Below are 16,215 nucleotides of genomic sequence, written 5' to 3'. Positions count from 1 at the left end.
CTTTTGGATTCCAGGGCATTTCCCTAACAACATTTTTCTCACTAACATCATAATAACACCCCATATCAAGATATCTTTTCCATGTCTCCCCCCCAACTCGGTCCTTCCCACAGCTGCCCTATATCCTTCCTGCCCCTCCTGCAGCCCTAGGTTCAGTTTACTCAGGAAATCTCATCAATTTCCCCTTTCCAGGGCGACCCATGTGTCTCTCTTAGGGTTTTCTTAGTTACCTTGCTCTTCTCTGGAGTAGTTAATTGTGGTGTGGTTATCCTTTGCTTTACAGTTTCTATTGTGTGGAACAACTGGAGGAGTTTTGGTATTAGCTCTTCTTCCTTTCTTTCTTAAGACAGGGTTTCTCTGTGGCTTTGGAGGTTGTCCTGGAAACAGCTCTGGTAGAACAGACTGGTCTCGAAGTCACAGAGATCTGCCTGCCTCTGCCTCCCAAGGGCTGGGTTTAAAGGCATGTGCCACCAATGCTTGGCTGGATTTTTCTTTTTTAAAGACAGAGTTTCTCAGTGCAACATCCCTGGATGTCCTGGAACTTGCTTGATAGACTAGGCTTACCTCAAATTTAGAGACCTGCCAGCCTCTGTTTCCCAAACACTGGGATTAAAGGTGTGTACCAGCACACCCAGCTGCCTAAATATTTTTCGTGGTAAGACTGTTTTCTGGAAACAGCATTATTTCTTCTGTTACCCAGTTTTCCAGATTTCTTTTATTCTCCTAACTATTATATATTACTTGGTCTGACAATATTATCTCAAAATGAGACATTAAGAAGTAGCATATTGAACGTTGCTGTGGTAGCGCTTGGGCGCCATGTTAGGACGAAGGGGAAGGAGGAGAAGCGCTTAAAGCAGCGGGGCGGGGGTGCGGCACTGGGTTGGCCCTGGGGCTGAGGCAGGCCCCTGTCCCTCCCCCCTCGGTGGATCATGCCCAGGATGGCAGTGGCAGCAGCGGTAGCGGGGGGGGTGTGACTGGGTGGTGTCTGCACAGGAGATGATGCTGTTTCCAGTTACAATGCAGGGATCACAACAAAGTCATCTGCCATAGAGGCACTATGGCATTACCTCTCCTATCTGCTTAGCAGCCCCCAAGGAGACTGACTGCCTACTCACTCAGAAACTCATTGAGACTCTGAAGCCCTTTGGGGTTTTTGAAGAAGAGAAACTGCAGCACAGGATTTTAATTTTGGGAAAATTAAATAGCCTGGTGAAAGAATGGATACGAGAAATCAGTGAAAGCAAGAATCTTCCACAATCTGTAATTGAAAATGTTGGAGGAAAAATTTTTATATTTGGATCTTATAGACTAGGAGTACATACAAAAGGTGCTGATATTGATGCATTGTGTGTTGCACCAAGACATGTTGATTGGAGTGTGTTTTTCACTTCATTCTATGATAAATTGAAATTACAAGAAGAAGTGAAAGACTTAAGAGCTGTTGAAGAAGCATTTGTCCCAGTTATTAAACTCTGTTTTGATGGAATAGAGATTGATATTTTGTTTGCAAGATTAGCACTGCAGACTATTCTAGAAGATTTTGATCTACGAGATGACAGTCTATTAAAAAACCTAGATATAAGATGCATAAGAAGACTTAATGGTTGCAGGTTAACCGATGAGATTTTACATCTAGTACCAAATATTGACAACTTCAGGTTAACTCTGAGAGCCACCAACCTTGGGCCAAACGGCACAACATCTATTCCAATATATTAGGTTTCGTCGGTGGTGTTTCCTGGGCTATGCTAGTAGCAAGAACTTGCCAGCTTTATCCAAATGCAATAGCATCAACTCTTGTACATCATTTTTTCTTGGTATTTTCTAAATCGGAATGGCCAAATCCAGTGCTATTGAAACAGCCTGAAGTATGCAATCTTAATTTGCCTGTGTGGGACCCAAGGGTAAACCCCAGTGATGGGTACCATCTTATGCCTATAATTACACCAGCATACCAACACCAGAACTCCACGTACAATGTGTCCATTTCAACACAGATGGTCATGGTTGAGGAGTTTAAACAAGGTCTTGCTATCACTGATGAATTTTTGCTGAGAGAGGCAGACTGGTCCAAACTTTTTGAAGCTCCAATCTTCTTTCAGAAGTACAAGCATTATATTGTACTTCTAGCAAGTGCACCCACGGAAAGGCAGCGTCTAGAATGGGTGGGCTTGGTGGAATCAATCCCATCCTCATTGGAAGCTTGGAGAAGAATGAGTTTATTACACTGGCGCATGTGAACCCCCAGTCATTTCCAGCCCGAAAAGAAAATCCTGACAAGGAAGAATTCCGCACAATGTGGGTGATTGGATTAGTGTTTAAAAAAACTGAAAACTCTGAAAATCTCAGTGTGGACCTGACCTATGACATTCAGTCTTTCACGGATACAGTTTATAGGCAAGCAATAAACAGCAAAATGTTTGAGTTGGACATGAAGATTGCTGCAATGCATGTGAAAAGAAAACAGCTCCATCAACTGCTGCCCAGTCACATGCTTCAGAAAAGGAAAAAGCATTCAACAGAAGGGGTCAAATTAACAGCTCTGAATGACAGCACCCTCGACTTGTCTATGAACAGTTGATAACAGCATGTTTGTGCCTTCACCCACTAGTGCTATGAAGACCAGTCCATTGAATAGTTCTGGCAGCTCTCAGGGCAGAAACAGTCCTGTTCCAGCTGTGAGCGCAGCATCTGTGACCAGCATCCAGGCTTCTGAGGTTTCTGTGCCACAAGCAAATTCCAGTGAAAGCTCAGGGGGTCAATCAAGCGAAAGCATTCCTCAAACTGCCACACAGCCAGCCATTTCTCCACCACCAAAGCCTACGGTCTCCAGATTTGTCTGCTCAAGACGTGTGGTAAACCCATCACCTAGACCTTCAGGAAATGCAGCAACAAAATTACTTAATCCTATAGCAGGAGTCAAGAGAACATCCTCACCCCATAAGGAAGAAAGTCCTAAGAAAACCAAAACAGATGAGGATGAAACAAGTGAAGATGCTAACTGTCTTGATTTGAGTGGACATGATAAAACAGAAACAAAGGAACAATTTGATATGGAGAGAGTGCGATTCAATCAGAAACTGTTCCGGCATCGGCTTCTCTGTTGGCCTCTCAGAAAACATCCAGTACAGACCTTTCTGATATCTCTGCTCTCCCTGCAAATCCTATTCCTGTTATCAAGAATTCAATAAAACTGAGACTGAATCGGTAAAACCACATCAGGGTCCATAAACAGTATCTTCCAACTCAACCTGTTGTCTTCAGATGCTTAAAAAGAAAGAAAGAAAGAGAGAAAGGAAGAAAGAAAACAAGGGGAATGGAGGGTACAAGACTAGACACGACTGACAGTGGATTTAGGTTTTGGTGACCTCCCTTACTTGCGTTCATCAGCACTTGCTCAGAGGTCCAGGTTAGTATGCGAAGCCAGTAGTACGATTATTACTCTGTTAGCAACAGTTGCATTAACTATTTCAGAAAAATTACTGCCTTTAAGAAGGAAGAAAAACAAAACCCTCAAGCTGTGTTTGTATCCATAATTGACATCCGGATTGGGTTTATGTGTGATGCATTATTTGGAAAATTTGCAATACAAACTGGCATAAGAACTCCTTATTCTGATGATGCACTTTTATGTATTTTTTATTAGAAAGTAGGACTAATTTTAGATTTTCAGCTTAATGGATTTTCATTTTTTCCCCAAAGAATTTTCTTTACAATTAGTCTTTAAATTGGATGCCTTGTGCTGTGGTGTACTGCTCTGCCTCAGAGAGGACAAGAGAGCCCCTAGCTCCATCCTGAAGATGCATTGTGACCCTTAGGGTAAATTGTCAATGATAAGGTATACTTTGGACACTGAAAGAAAAATTAGGAGACATTGGGCTTTGATGGGGTTATGATTAACAAATATATATTCCTTTTATTTATAGAGGTGTTTTTATATTTTTATATATTTATTTTATATATTTATATATTTTATTTATTTTATATATATATTATGTATTTATAGTTTTATATATTTATAGAGTGCATACAGATCAGCAGTCAGCCAACAGTCTGTTCCTTGAGCTTTCTGGAGCTCTGTTTTGCCTTTAGTTTCTTCTCTTCAAAACAACGAAAGTGCTTCCTCATCCCCCTTTTGCCTTTCTTTTCCCCCCTTTGCTTGTATACACAAGGTAAGGGTTGTTACGCAGAAACCAGAATGTCAGTATTTTCCTAAGCCGTGATGTGAAACTGGTGACCCTTTAGCTACATGGTACAGAACACTACCTTTGGTCCCATGGCTGGAACTTGAGAATGACTGAAAGTCATACCTGTGAAGCATCTCGCAAGGATTGCCATTTGATTCTTAAGAGGATTTTTGTACACTCCACAGAACTCTGTCTTAGACAAATTGATTTCCAATTTTAAAAGTGGACAAGAAGGCATTTTCTTCCAGATTTTTAAAGTAATTTTCATTTTTAACCAGTTTATCAAAATTTGTCAGTGAATTTTACATACAGGAACATTTTAAAAATCATTTCTAGCAAGCACTTGACTTTTAGTCAGCTCTCCACTTTTGAATTTTTTTGTTCTCTCAAAAAATTAGAAACCTCATTTAAAGACAATAATTTCTTATAATTAAGTAGCAGAATTCTCGTCCATCTTTGTGACATCTGAGGGATGCCAGATGTTGATAAACTTATTCTTTGTTAATCTGGACAAAGCAAACCAGTAGCATCAGATCTTTATGTGAGCATAAAGATGCATTCTGTCTCGCTGCATTCTATCACACGTTTGAGCATTCTCATGTTAAACTGCAATTACTTAAACTCTCCCCTGTCCTTCTCAATTAATTTCCAAAGTTGGAGAATAGTCTTTGCCCTTAAGCTATGCATTTATTAAGGCTTTCTTTTTACTACTTACATTGTTTATAAACAGTATTTCTACTCTCCACCTCTTGCTCTGCAGTCACCTTGCCCTTCCTTCAACCACTTGAGTAAAGAAGACGGTCTGCTAACAGGTGACCTGTAATGGTGTCCGTGTGTGTATCTAGAGTTAGAATGACATCACCAGGCACAGAATTAGTCTTGTCGTTTTGTTTCCACATTGGGGGAAAATTCAGTTTAATAAACGTTCCATGTAACTGCATCCAAGTTTCACCAGGCTGGAGATGTGGATCATTTCTGAGTAGTGATCTAATTCTAGTTTTCATAACCTGGAGATCAGACTGTTGCTTTCACATGATGTAAGTAGTGTCTCATGACTGAAGTTTGCTTTGTTTTATAGTATCTATACTCCTTGTATTTTTCAAGAGCTATTCTGTAAACAGATGATGTATTTCTCCATTGAAACCACAATAAAAAAAACAAACAACAACAACAAAAAAGAAGTAGCATATTAGTTATGACCCTTGCTTCATGGAATACACAGTGCTACCTAATTTATTATTCTTAATATGTATCTGATATAACTTAACATTCATCAACCGATTAGCCACCTAAACACACCTATGACATATTCTGAGCATGCAAAATAAAATTAACATCAATTAACCCCATTTATCAAACAAGCAAGTAAAGTCTCATTCACCATTAACTTATACAACATTTTTGCTTATTTTATTACATGTGTTCTAGATAATGGGTTAAGCTTTAGATACATCAAGTTTTAACTTGTAAATATTACTGCTGTGTCTGTTTGGTCTGTCAGATAATTTTTGATGTGTAGTTTTTTTAACTACAAACTTGATAAATAAAACAGCTAGCTTTCTTGCCACAAACAGACACACAAAACTGTTTTGCCAGCTTTTCCCTTGGGATAAAGGACCCATTTAGTACAGTCAGATATTAGCACAAACCAAGTGGCAGAAGCTCCTTCACAATTTTTAATCAAGTCATGGACAAAAGACTTTTTAGTTAATTATCAAAGACTGTTGTTGCAAACCTGATGTTAGAACTTCGGACTTTGAGCAAGAAAGAGAAAGGTTCAAGGGGCATTGAGTCCCAGGCAGAGAATAAAGAAAAAAGGCTTAGAATTTTGAAATTGTTCACACCCCACAGATTGTGAGAATATCTTATTGTCTTTTGATTGTATTGTAACACACCCTAATGTATGTTCATGATGGAATTGTTGATGTCTATGATCTTGCTATATGTGTTATGCAACTGTTATTAGATACTAGCAGTCAGAGTATATTCTAACAGGAATGTAATGTGAAATTTACAAACCTTAGGATAGAAGTATGTTTTAGGGAGCAAAGTTTAATAAGGTCCATATCAGAGGCACTAGAGTCATTTCCATGCAGATTTTTCAACGTCATTTTAACCTTTATATGTCTCCATTCCACAGGAGAACTTTTTCAGGCATGAGAGCTGAGGCTCTCTTCTCCTGGAGGTTTCTTGATGATTCAGAACACTTGGAGATGGAACATGGCGCATCACCCACTAACCTTATTTGTTTTACAGAGCCTGTTTCCAGCCAGAGATGGGTATGGTTTTCCTTACCTTCAGGGAATCCTAAGACAGAACAGGCATGACAGAATGTGTGATTCCATGAGGGGCACCCCTGTCAGGTTGAAGGGTGCCTACTAAAACAGTCACAGTCATCTCGCCTGATTCAGAAGCACGGGTTTCTTTTTATTAATTTAAGAGAGCGGTATTGTGAGTGACCAAATAATTCTGTAATGAAATATTTTGGGGCACAGCATCCAGCTTCAGCAAACAGGGGCACTGGAAAACTCTAGCCCACTATTGTATTGTTAATTGCCATTAGGGCTACTATTGTTTGACATAGCCTCAGGTTAATATCCCTCTTATTTACATCTCTGTGCGCCTAAGCATCTAAATAGGCCCTCATGTGGGCTGAGGTGCTAGGTATGAGAATGACCAGGGAAGACAGGAATTGGTGTCGAGCAAAGACAGCTAGAGGAGAACAAAGAGAGAAAAGGTTATCTCGTGGAATTGGCAGGATGGTTAACAAACAGCAGAAAAGATGGCTAATAAATAAATGACACTAGCTCTACAGCATGGAACTGAGAGCTCTCTAAAGATGACAAGATGCTGTGTTTGATCTTTATTGCCGGGGAGTTGCTAGGAGTTTCCCAGTCCACGTACCCTCACTCAGGTAGAACCTCATGGCCATCATGGGTTAAAGCTGAGACATTCGGGGTCACGAAAGAGTAATAGAGTGAGATTTAGAAAATGAAATGAAAGACAAACATACAGCACACACACAGACAGGCCAAGGCTTAGTCTAGGCAGAGATAAGGGAATACAAGGAACAGAGGCAGGCTCAGAACATACTCATTTAGGATGCTGTCTCTGCCAATGAACTCTGTCCTGCTGATGACATCATCTCATGCAACCAAGAACCTGCAGTCCAATAATCTTTCAATCCAATCTGAGAAATAGAATTCAAACCTTCCTGGAATTAGCTAACATGGAAAACTCACATTTATTTACAGCAATATGATTCCTTTCATTTTCAGTCAATTGATGTAATTCTTAGGGTACATGATATTCCTCCACAAATAGGCATTGAATAGTTTTTCCACGGTACCAGTAAACACTACATTCTGTTAAATATAAGATGTACTTCCAATGGGAGTGGCTGAAGGAGGCTCGGTACCCAACATCACAGAATATGGAGTCAGTCTGAACTCATCAACAATTGTGTGACCGAAATTACCCAAACAGTTGAGACAACACAGGAGTCTGAAGAGTGGAGCAAAGAAACTCCCAAAGGCATAAATCTGAAAACCACAGGTGATTTAGGAAATGTGGTGGTGGACCTAATCCTTGGGAAACACAACGACTTGATGGCGTGTTTCACCGTTTGGTCAGTCCCAGAATAAGATTGCAGTGGCATCCCGCTCAACCTAGCCTGGGTATGGAGAGATTCATAGAGTGAGCTTGCCATGATTTCATAAACCCAGTGTCGGTCTTTTGTTTATGTGGAGTGGTAAAGCCTGCTACGGAAACTGAAGACTGAGCATTGGAACACCAACCTTCGAAAGTCCATATACAAAGATTTTCTGACAGGTTGGAGACAAGAGAAGAGATTAAGTCAGTCATAGGAAGAGCAGAGAGCAGAGAGCAGAGAGGAAGTGGAAGGTGTGAGAGAGAAACAGAGTGTGAGAGTGAATAACAAAGCATGATTGGGCCGGTATCTGTTTTATGAAGCAGTCCTATAAAACTCACTGCAGATTTAGTACCCATGGAAGCTTGAACAGAGTACTTCTTGAGTGAGTGAATCATGCCCGGTTCCTTTAATATGCCAGCCTGATGCCTAGAACTTTCATTCCAACATTGCCGGATTACCGAATGTTGGGGTGATAGACATGGAAATTTAGGGGATAAGAATATCGAGTTCTCAAAACTGCATCCTGCTGCAATAGGGACATTGACCATCATTGTGGGTCCTGAGAAAGTTCTGGTACTAACACATCCTGGTTTATCTGGTTGTGCTCTCCTTGTACAAGCCTTGTGGCACACACCTGGGCCTCCTAGACCTCTCCCGATGTCAGCAGTGTAGGAGATGATTTAAAGTTTAGAACTGAAAATGTTTCTGAAGTCTTGGTATGATAGTTATCAGCAGCCTCTTTATGATAGAAGCCACTTGGCGGAAAGAATTCTCATTTTGGAATGGGATGGGTATCTTTTGGAGAATAAAAAAGCACATTAATTTTGGCATTGTAGAGAAGTTTAGCATTCTCTTCAGTACTGGACAGAGAGACAGACACACACACACACACACACACACACACACACACACACACACACAGAGAGAGAGAGAGAGAGAGAGAGAGAGAGAGAGAGAGAGAGGGACCCATACAAATGGACAGATAAAAGCTCAGTTTAGGCAGATAAGTTCAGAACAAGTATAGCTACAGGTATGCCCCAAGGATGCAGAGGCAAACACAGAGGAACAGACAGAGAGAGAGACAGAGACTTTGGCTTTGTGTAGCAGGCAAATACAGGGTTTAGAGACATATACATAGAGAACCAGACAGTGAGAGACACAGATACACAGAGACAGAGATGGAGAGTGATACAAGAGAGTTAGAGAATCAAATGAGAGACAGACAGACATACAGTCAATCGCTTGGTCTAGGCTAGTATAAGTGCATATCACGTCCAGAGACAGGGTCCAAACATGCTCATGGAGGATGCTATCTCTGCCTAATGAACTCTGTCCTTCAGCTGAGATCACATCGTGCACCCAAGAATCTGTAGTCCAATGATCTTTCCATCTAATCTAAGAAATGGAATTTAAATCGTCCTGGAAGAAGCTAACCATGGAAAACTCACCTTTTTTACATTAATGTGATTCCTTTCATTTTATAAGTTCATTGATATATTTCCAAGAGTATTTAATATTCCTCCACACAAAGGCATTGAATGTTTTTTCCATGGTAACTATAACTGCTAGATTCCCTTAAAAATAAGATGTAATTCCAATGGAGGTAGATGAAGGAGGCTCACTTCCCAGCATCTCAGAAGACAGATTCAGGCGTCCTCATTGACAATGATGGAACAAAAATGCCTAAACAATAGAGACAACACAGGGGTCTGAACAGCAGAGGAAAGAAACTTCCAGAGGAATAATTCTGAAACCCACAGTTGATTCAGCGAATTTGATGGTGGACATCATCCTCGGGAAACACAGCATCCTGATGGGCTGTTTCACCATTTGGTCAGTCCCAGAGAAATATCTCTGTGATGTCCACCTCTTCCAAGCCTTGGTATGGAGAGAGTTCACAGAGAGAAAGAGCCTCCATGGCTTTCACAGCTCCAGAGATTGTCATTTGTTTATGTGCACCGGAAAGCTCGCTATTGAGACAGAACCCTGAGCAATGGAACACGAATCTAGAATGTCCATGACCTTTACATTTTCTGACATGTTTGGAGAGGGTGAGTCGGGGAGACAGGAGAAGAGATGAAGAGTGTCAGAGGAAGATACCAGATAGCAGATGGCAGAGAGGAATTGGAAGTTGACAGAGAAAAAGATATCAGGAGTGGGTAGGGATCTGTCTTTTAAAGGGGTCCTATAACCCTGCCTGCAGCCTTGGTACCCCTGGAAGCCTGAAATGAGCAGAGTACTGGCTGAGTGTTTGCACCGTTCCAGGTCACATTGGCAGTTAGCCAGATGCCAGAATCTCTCATTCCCAACTTCACTGATTATGGAAAATTGAGGTCTTAGATTTGCAACTTAGGGATGTGAAGTTCTCAAGACTGCTTATTTTTGATGAAGTGGCATTGACCGCCCTTGGGGGTGTTTGAGAATAGTGGGTTACTACCACACCCTGGATTACCTGGTTGCTCCAGGGATTCCCAGATTGTGTGACACTATCTGGGGCATCCTAAGCCTCGGCAGCTGTCAGCAGTGTAAGAGATGAAGTTAAGTTTAGGAAAAAAGTTTTCTCAATTTCTGGTGTTAGAGTGGAGTTTGTTCAGATGGGGGAGGGTTTTGCAAGGGAAAGTTCTCAGAGGAGGAGGAGGAAAGCAATCTGGAAACTCTGAGAGGTTGAACACTATTCATCTGGAGTGAATATTTTGAACTTTGTTGCATGGGCAACATTCAGCTCCCTGGAACTTACATGAAAACTTTGGTTTTGCCAAAAACATAAAATGGAGACACATCAGCTGCCTTTTTTTGACAAAAGCAACTTGGCTGAAAGCATTCACATTTTGGATAGAGGAGGTTATCTTTAAGAAAATAAAAAGCTCTTTAGTTTTACCATTTTAGAGTGGTTTAGCAATCTCTTCTGCACTGTGAGAGAGAGAGAGAGAGAGAGAGATAGACAGACACACAGCGAGAAAGACACGGTCATCCAGAAAGACTTAAGTTTCAATTTTGGGAGAGAGCATTCCTGAGGAAGTCCCGAGCTGCTGATATTCACCCAAGTTGGAGAGTCAAAGACAGAAGGCCAGAGAGTGACAGAGCGAGCGAGCGACCGAGGGAGTGACTGTGAGACAGAGAGAGACAGGCCAAGTGAAGCAGGCATGTCCAATGCAAAGTAGGTATAGTTTAGAAATCCACCAGGTGAAGAGACATATACAGAGACACAGAGACAGTGAGAGACAGAAATACACAGAGACAGAGACAATGAGTGATAGAGAGATAGGGACTGAAAAGTCAAACAAGCAGACAGACAAACACACAGACATACCAAGGCTTAGTGTAGGCTGAGATAAGTGAATACCAGGTCCAGTGCTGGTTCCAAACAAACTCATGGATGATTCTGTCTCTGTCTAATGAACTCTGTCCTACTGCTGACATCATTTCGTGCACCCAAGTACCTGCAGTCTAATGTTCCTTCAATCTAATCTAAGAAATGGAATTTTAACCTTCCTGGAAGAAGCTAATGATGGAAAACTTACCTTTTGTTACAGTAATATGATATATTTTATTTTCTTAGTGCATTAGGGAGTTGGACATTACTCCACAAAAAGGCACTGAACGGTTTTTCCACGATAACAATAACCTCTATATTCCCATAAATATAAGATGTAATTCCAATGGAAGTGGCTGAAGGATGCTTGGTACCCATATCTCAAATGATGGAGTCAGCCTTGACTCATTGACAAATGTGGATCAGAAAATGCCCGAAGAGATTTTACGACACGGGGGTCTAAAGAGTGGAGGGCAGAAATCTCCAAAGGCATAAATCTAAACCCCAGTGATGATTCAGCAAATGTGGTGGTGGGCTTCATCCTTGGGAAACACACCGATCTGATGGGGTGTATCACCATTTGGTCAATCCAAAAAAAGAAGATGTCTGCGATGTGCTGATCAACCAAGCCTGGGTATGGAGAGGGTCCACAGAGAGTGAGCCTCCATGGTTTTCACTACTCCAGAGTTATTCATTTTTTAATGGAAGGGGAAAGCTTGAACACTAATTATCAGGGGTGCATCATTTTTGGAACGCTTTCCATGGGTCACATTCAGCTCCCTGGAAGTCACAGGAATATTTTGGTTTTACCAAAAACATAAATCAGAGACACATCACTGCCGTTTTTTGATACAAGCAACTAGGCTGAAAGCATCCCCATATTTGAAAAAGAAGGGTATCTATAGAACAATAAAAAAGCACCTTGATTTTGCCATTTTAGAGTGGTTTACCATGCTCTTCAATACTCTGACAGAGAGACAGGGAAACACACACCAAGCGAGACACATACAGACACACAGCAAAAGGATCATATGTGATAGAGAACAGTCCTGAGCAAGTCCAGAGCTGCTGGTATTCATCCTTGTTGAAGAGGCAAAGTCAGAAGGCGAAAGAGAAAGAGAGAGAGAGAGAGAGAGAGAGAGAGAGAGAGAGAGAGAGAGAGGAGGGCTCATTTAGCTGGCAGTTCCATTGCAATTCAGGTAGAGTTATAGAGGGAGGCCCACCAGGTTGTAGGAACATACACTGAAAGACAGTGACAATGAGGGATAGAGAATTAGAGATGAAAATTCAGACATCCAGAGAGACACACAGACAAACCATGGCTTAATGTAGGCTGCGATATTTGAATGACAGGGCCAAGGGTGGGTCCTCTCATACTCAAGAATGATGTCTCTTCCTCTTGCTTCTTACATCATTTGGTGCTTCCAAGTACCTGTATCCAATGATCCTTCAATCTAATCTAAGATATGGAATTTAAACTTTCCTGGAAGAAGCTACCATGCAAAACTCAAATTTCGTCCAGTAATGGGTGTCTTTTCATTTTCTTAGTTCATTAATGCACAACCTGGGGAATATGACCTTACTCTATAAAAGCATTAGAACAGTTTTTCCAAGCTAACTGTAACCGGAAGAATGCCTTAATCATAAGATGTATTTCTCCTTGGCCAGGAGAATGAAGGCTGGTACTCCCAATCTCAGAACTCAGAGTCTGCTTGAACTCATGGGCAAGGGCAGAACAAAATGCCTGAACATTCAAATTGACACAGAATACCAAAAATTGGAGGGAAGTTACTGCCAAAGGCGTAATGTTGAAAACACAAATATTTCAGCGAATGTCTTGGTTGACCTCATCCTTGGGATACACAGCCACCTGAAGGGGTGTCTCACTGTTTGGTCAGACCGAAAAAAAAATGATCTTTGTGAATTCCCACTCATCCAAGCAGAGGCAGGAAGAGAGGTCACAAAGATAGAACCTCCCTGGCTTTCTCAGCAATAGAGTTGGTCTTTTGTTTAATTTGAAGGGGAAAGAAGGACATGGAAATTGACACTGAGCAATCAACAGCTATCTTAGAGATTCCATGAACCGAAGATGGTAGACAGGGTGGGAGAGGGTGTGTTGGGGAAACAGCAGAAGAGACAAAGAGGGTCAGAAAAATAGCAAAGAGCAGATAGCAGATAGGAAGTGGAAGGGGAGAGGGAGAGAGAATAGGAGAGCATAAGTGGGTCAGGATCTGTCTTTTAATGGGGTCCTTTAATGCTGCCTGAAGACTTGGTAACCCTGAAAGGGGGACTGAACAGGGTACTGCCTGAGTGAGTGAAACATGCCAGGTGCCCTGGGCAGGCCAGCCTGATGCTTGCACCTTTCATTCCTACTTTCGCTGAATACTGAATGTTGGGATGTTAAAAATGGCAATATAGGGAATAAGGATATCGAGTTCATTAGATTGCATCTTACTGAAGTAGGGCATTGACCATCATTGGGGACCTGTGGATGTTGTAGTACTACCACATCCTGGATTATCTGTTTGTTCCTTCCTTGGACATGTGAGGCAGCACTCACTCGGGTCTCCCAGAAATCAACAGATGTCAGCATGTAGAAGAATAAGTTAATTTTAGAAACAAAAGTATTTCTGAAGTCCTGTATCAGAATGGTGAATGGACAGATGATGAAGTGATTCCTGAAATAGAGATCCCAGATGATGAAGAAAGGAATTTGGGATCACAGAGAGGATGAATACTACTTGTCTGCAGTGCACCTTTGGACCCATTTCCATGGGTCCCAATCAGCTCCCTGGAACTTACAGGGATATTGTGGATTTATGAACCACATACATTGGGGACACATCAGCTGCCTCTAGAAGGAACTTGCCTGAAAGCATTGTCATTTTGGCATGGGAAGGGTATCTTTTGGACAATAAGAAAGCACCTTAATTTTGCCATTGTAGAGAGGTTTAGCTCTTCAGTAGACACACACACACACAGAAAGAGGGAGAGAGAGGGAGAGAGAGAGAGAGAGAGAGAGAGAGAGAGAAAGCAATAGGGACACATACAAATGGACAGATAAAAGCTCAGTTTAGGTGGTCACCAGTCCAGAACAAGTATAGCTTCAGGAATTCGCCCAGGGTGCAGAGGCAAAAACAGAGACCTAGACAGAGAGAGAGAGACAGAGACTTTGGCTTAAGAAAGCAGGCAAACACATTGCAAAGCAGTTAGTATTATAGAATCCCACCCAAGATGTATAGACATACACAGAGAGACACAGAGGAGAGAGACAGAGATACACAGAGACAGAGACAGAATGCTAGAGAGAGAGTTAGATAATGAAATGACAGACAGAAACACAGACAGTCCAAGGCTTAATGTAGGTTAGGATAAGTGCTTTATACATCCAGAGGCTGGCTACAAACCTAGTCATGTCTCTGCCTAATGAACTCAGTCCTGCTGCTTACATCATCTATTGCACCAAAGTAGCTGCAGTCACATTATCTTTCAATCGAATATAAGAAATGAATTTTAAACCTTCCTGAAGAAGCTAACCATGGAAAATTCACCTTTTCTAAAGTAATGTGATTCCTTTCTTTCTCTTAGTCGATTGATGTATTTCTTAGGTTATTTGATATTGCTACACAAAATGGCATTGAACAGTTTTCCACGATAACAGTAGCAGCTAGATTCTCTTGAACATAAGATGTAATTCCAATGGAAGAGGCTGAAGGAGGCTCTGTACCCAACATCTCAGAAGACGGAGTCAGCCTTAACTCATTGCCAATTGTGGAATGAAAAAATGCCCTAATCGTTGATAAGATGCAGTGGTCTGAACAGTGGAGGAAAAAAACTCCCAAAGTCCTAAATCTGAAACCCACATTTGATACAGCAATGTGTTGATGGATCTCTTCCTTGTGAAACACACTGACCTCATGGGGTTTTTCACTGTTTCGTCAGTCACCGAAAAAACATCTCTGGGTTGTCTGGCTCAACCAAGCTGGGTTAAGGAGAGAGATCACACAGAGAGAGCTTCCAAGGCTTTCCCACCTCCAGAGTTGGTCATTTGTTTAGGGGACGGGGAAAGCTCGCTATGGAGATGGAAACCTGAGCAATGGAACAGGAATCTTAGAATGTCCATGAACTTTAATTTTTCAGACATTGTTGGAGACCATGAGTAGGGGAGACAGGAGAAGAGATGAAGAGGTTGAGAGGAAGATACCAGAGAGAAGATAGCAGAGAGTACTTGGAAGGTGAGTGATAGAATAATACTTTAGTTGAGGCTAGGGATCTGTCTTTTAAAGGGGACTGTAACCCTGTCTACAGACTTACTACCCATGGAACCCTGGACTGAACAGAATACTGGCTGAGTGAGTGCACAGAGACAGAAACACACACAGCAAGGGAGATACATGCAAACAGACAGACAAATGAACAGATTTGGTAGACAACAGTCCTGAGCAAGTCCAGAGCTGCTGCCATTCATCCAGGTTGCAGCGGCAAAGACAGAAGGCCAGAGAGTCTCTGAGAGACTTGGAGAGAGAGAGAGAGAGAGAGAGAGAGAGAGAGAGAGAGAGAGAGAGAGAGAGAGAATATTAGTGCCTAAATGGGCCGGGATCTGTCTTTAACAGGGTCCTTTAAAGCTGCTTGAAGACTTAGTAACCATGGAAGACTGGATTGACAAAGGACTGCCTGAGAGAGTACATCACGCCAGGTGCCATGGACAAGCGAGCCTGATGCCTGCAAATTTCATTTGTAATTTCCCTGAATACTGAATGTTGGGGTTTTAGAAATGGCAATTTAGGTAATATGGATACCGAGTTCTCAAGATTGAATCCTGCTGAAGTAGAGCATTTACAAATTTTGCGGACCTGAGAATGTTGCGGTAGCACCAAATCCTGGAATATCTATTTGTTCCTTTCTTGGACAGGCCAGGTAGCACTCACTCGGGTTTCCTAGAACTCAACAAACATCAGCAATGTAGGAGATGAAGATACGTTTAGAAACAAAAGTGTTTCTGAAGTCCTTGTATCAGAGCAGTGATAGGACAGATGATGGGGTGATTTGTGAAAGAGAGA

At 41.7% G+C, this 16,215-nt stretch overlaps 1 pseudogene; it reads left to right on the top strand.

Moving 5' to 3' along the window:
• The first annotated feature begins 999 nt into the window (after positions 1-999).
• Positions 1,000-3,282, top strand: LOC100769934 (annotated as a pseudogene).
• Positions 3,283-16,215: the final 12,933 nt, after the last annotated feature.

The sequence above is a fragment of the Cricetulus griseus genome, unplaced genomic scaffold, assembly GCF_003668045.3.
Source record: "Cricetulus griseus strain 17A/GY unplaced genomic scaffold, alternate assembly CriGri-PICRH-1.0 unplaced_scaffold_284, whole genome shotgun sequence".
Lineage (NCBI taxonomy): Eukaryota > Metazoa > Chordata > Mammalia > Rodentia > Cricetidae > Cricetulus > Cricetulus griseus.
This window is presented reverse-complemented; position numbering and strand designations above follow the sequence as displayed.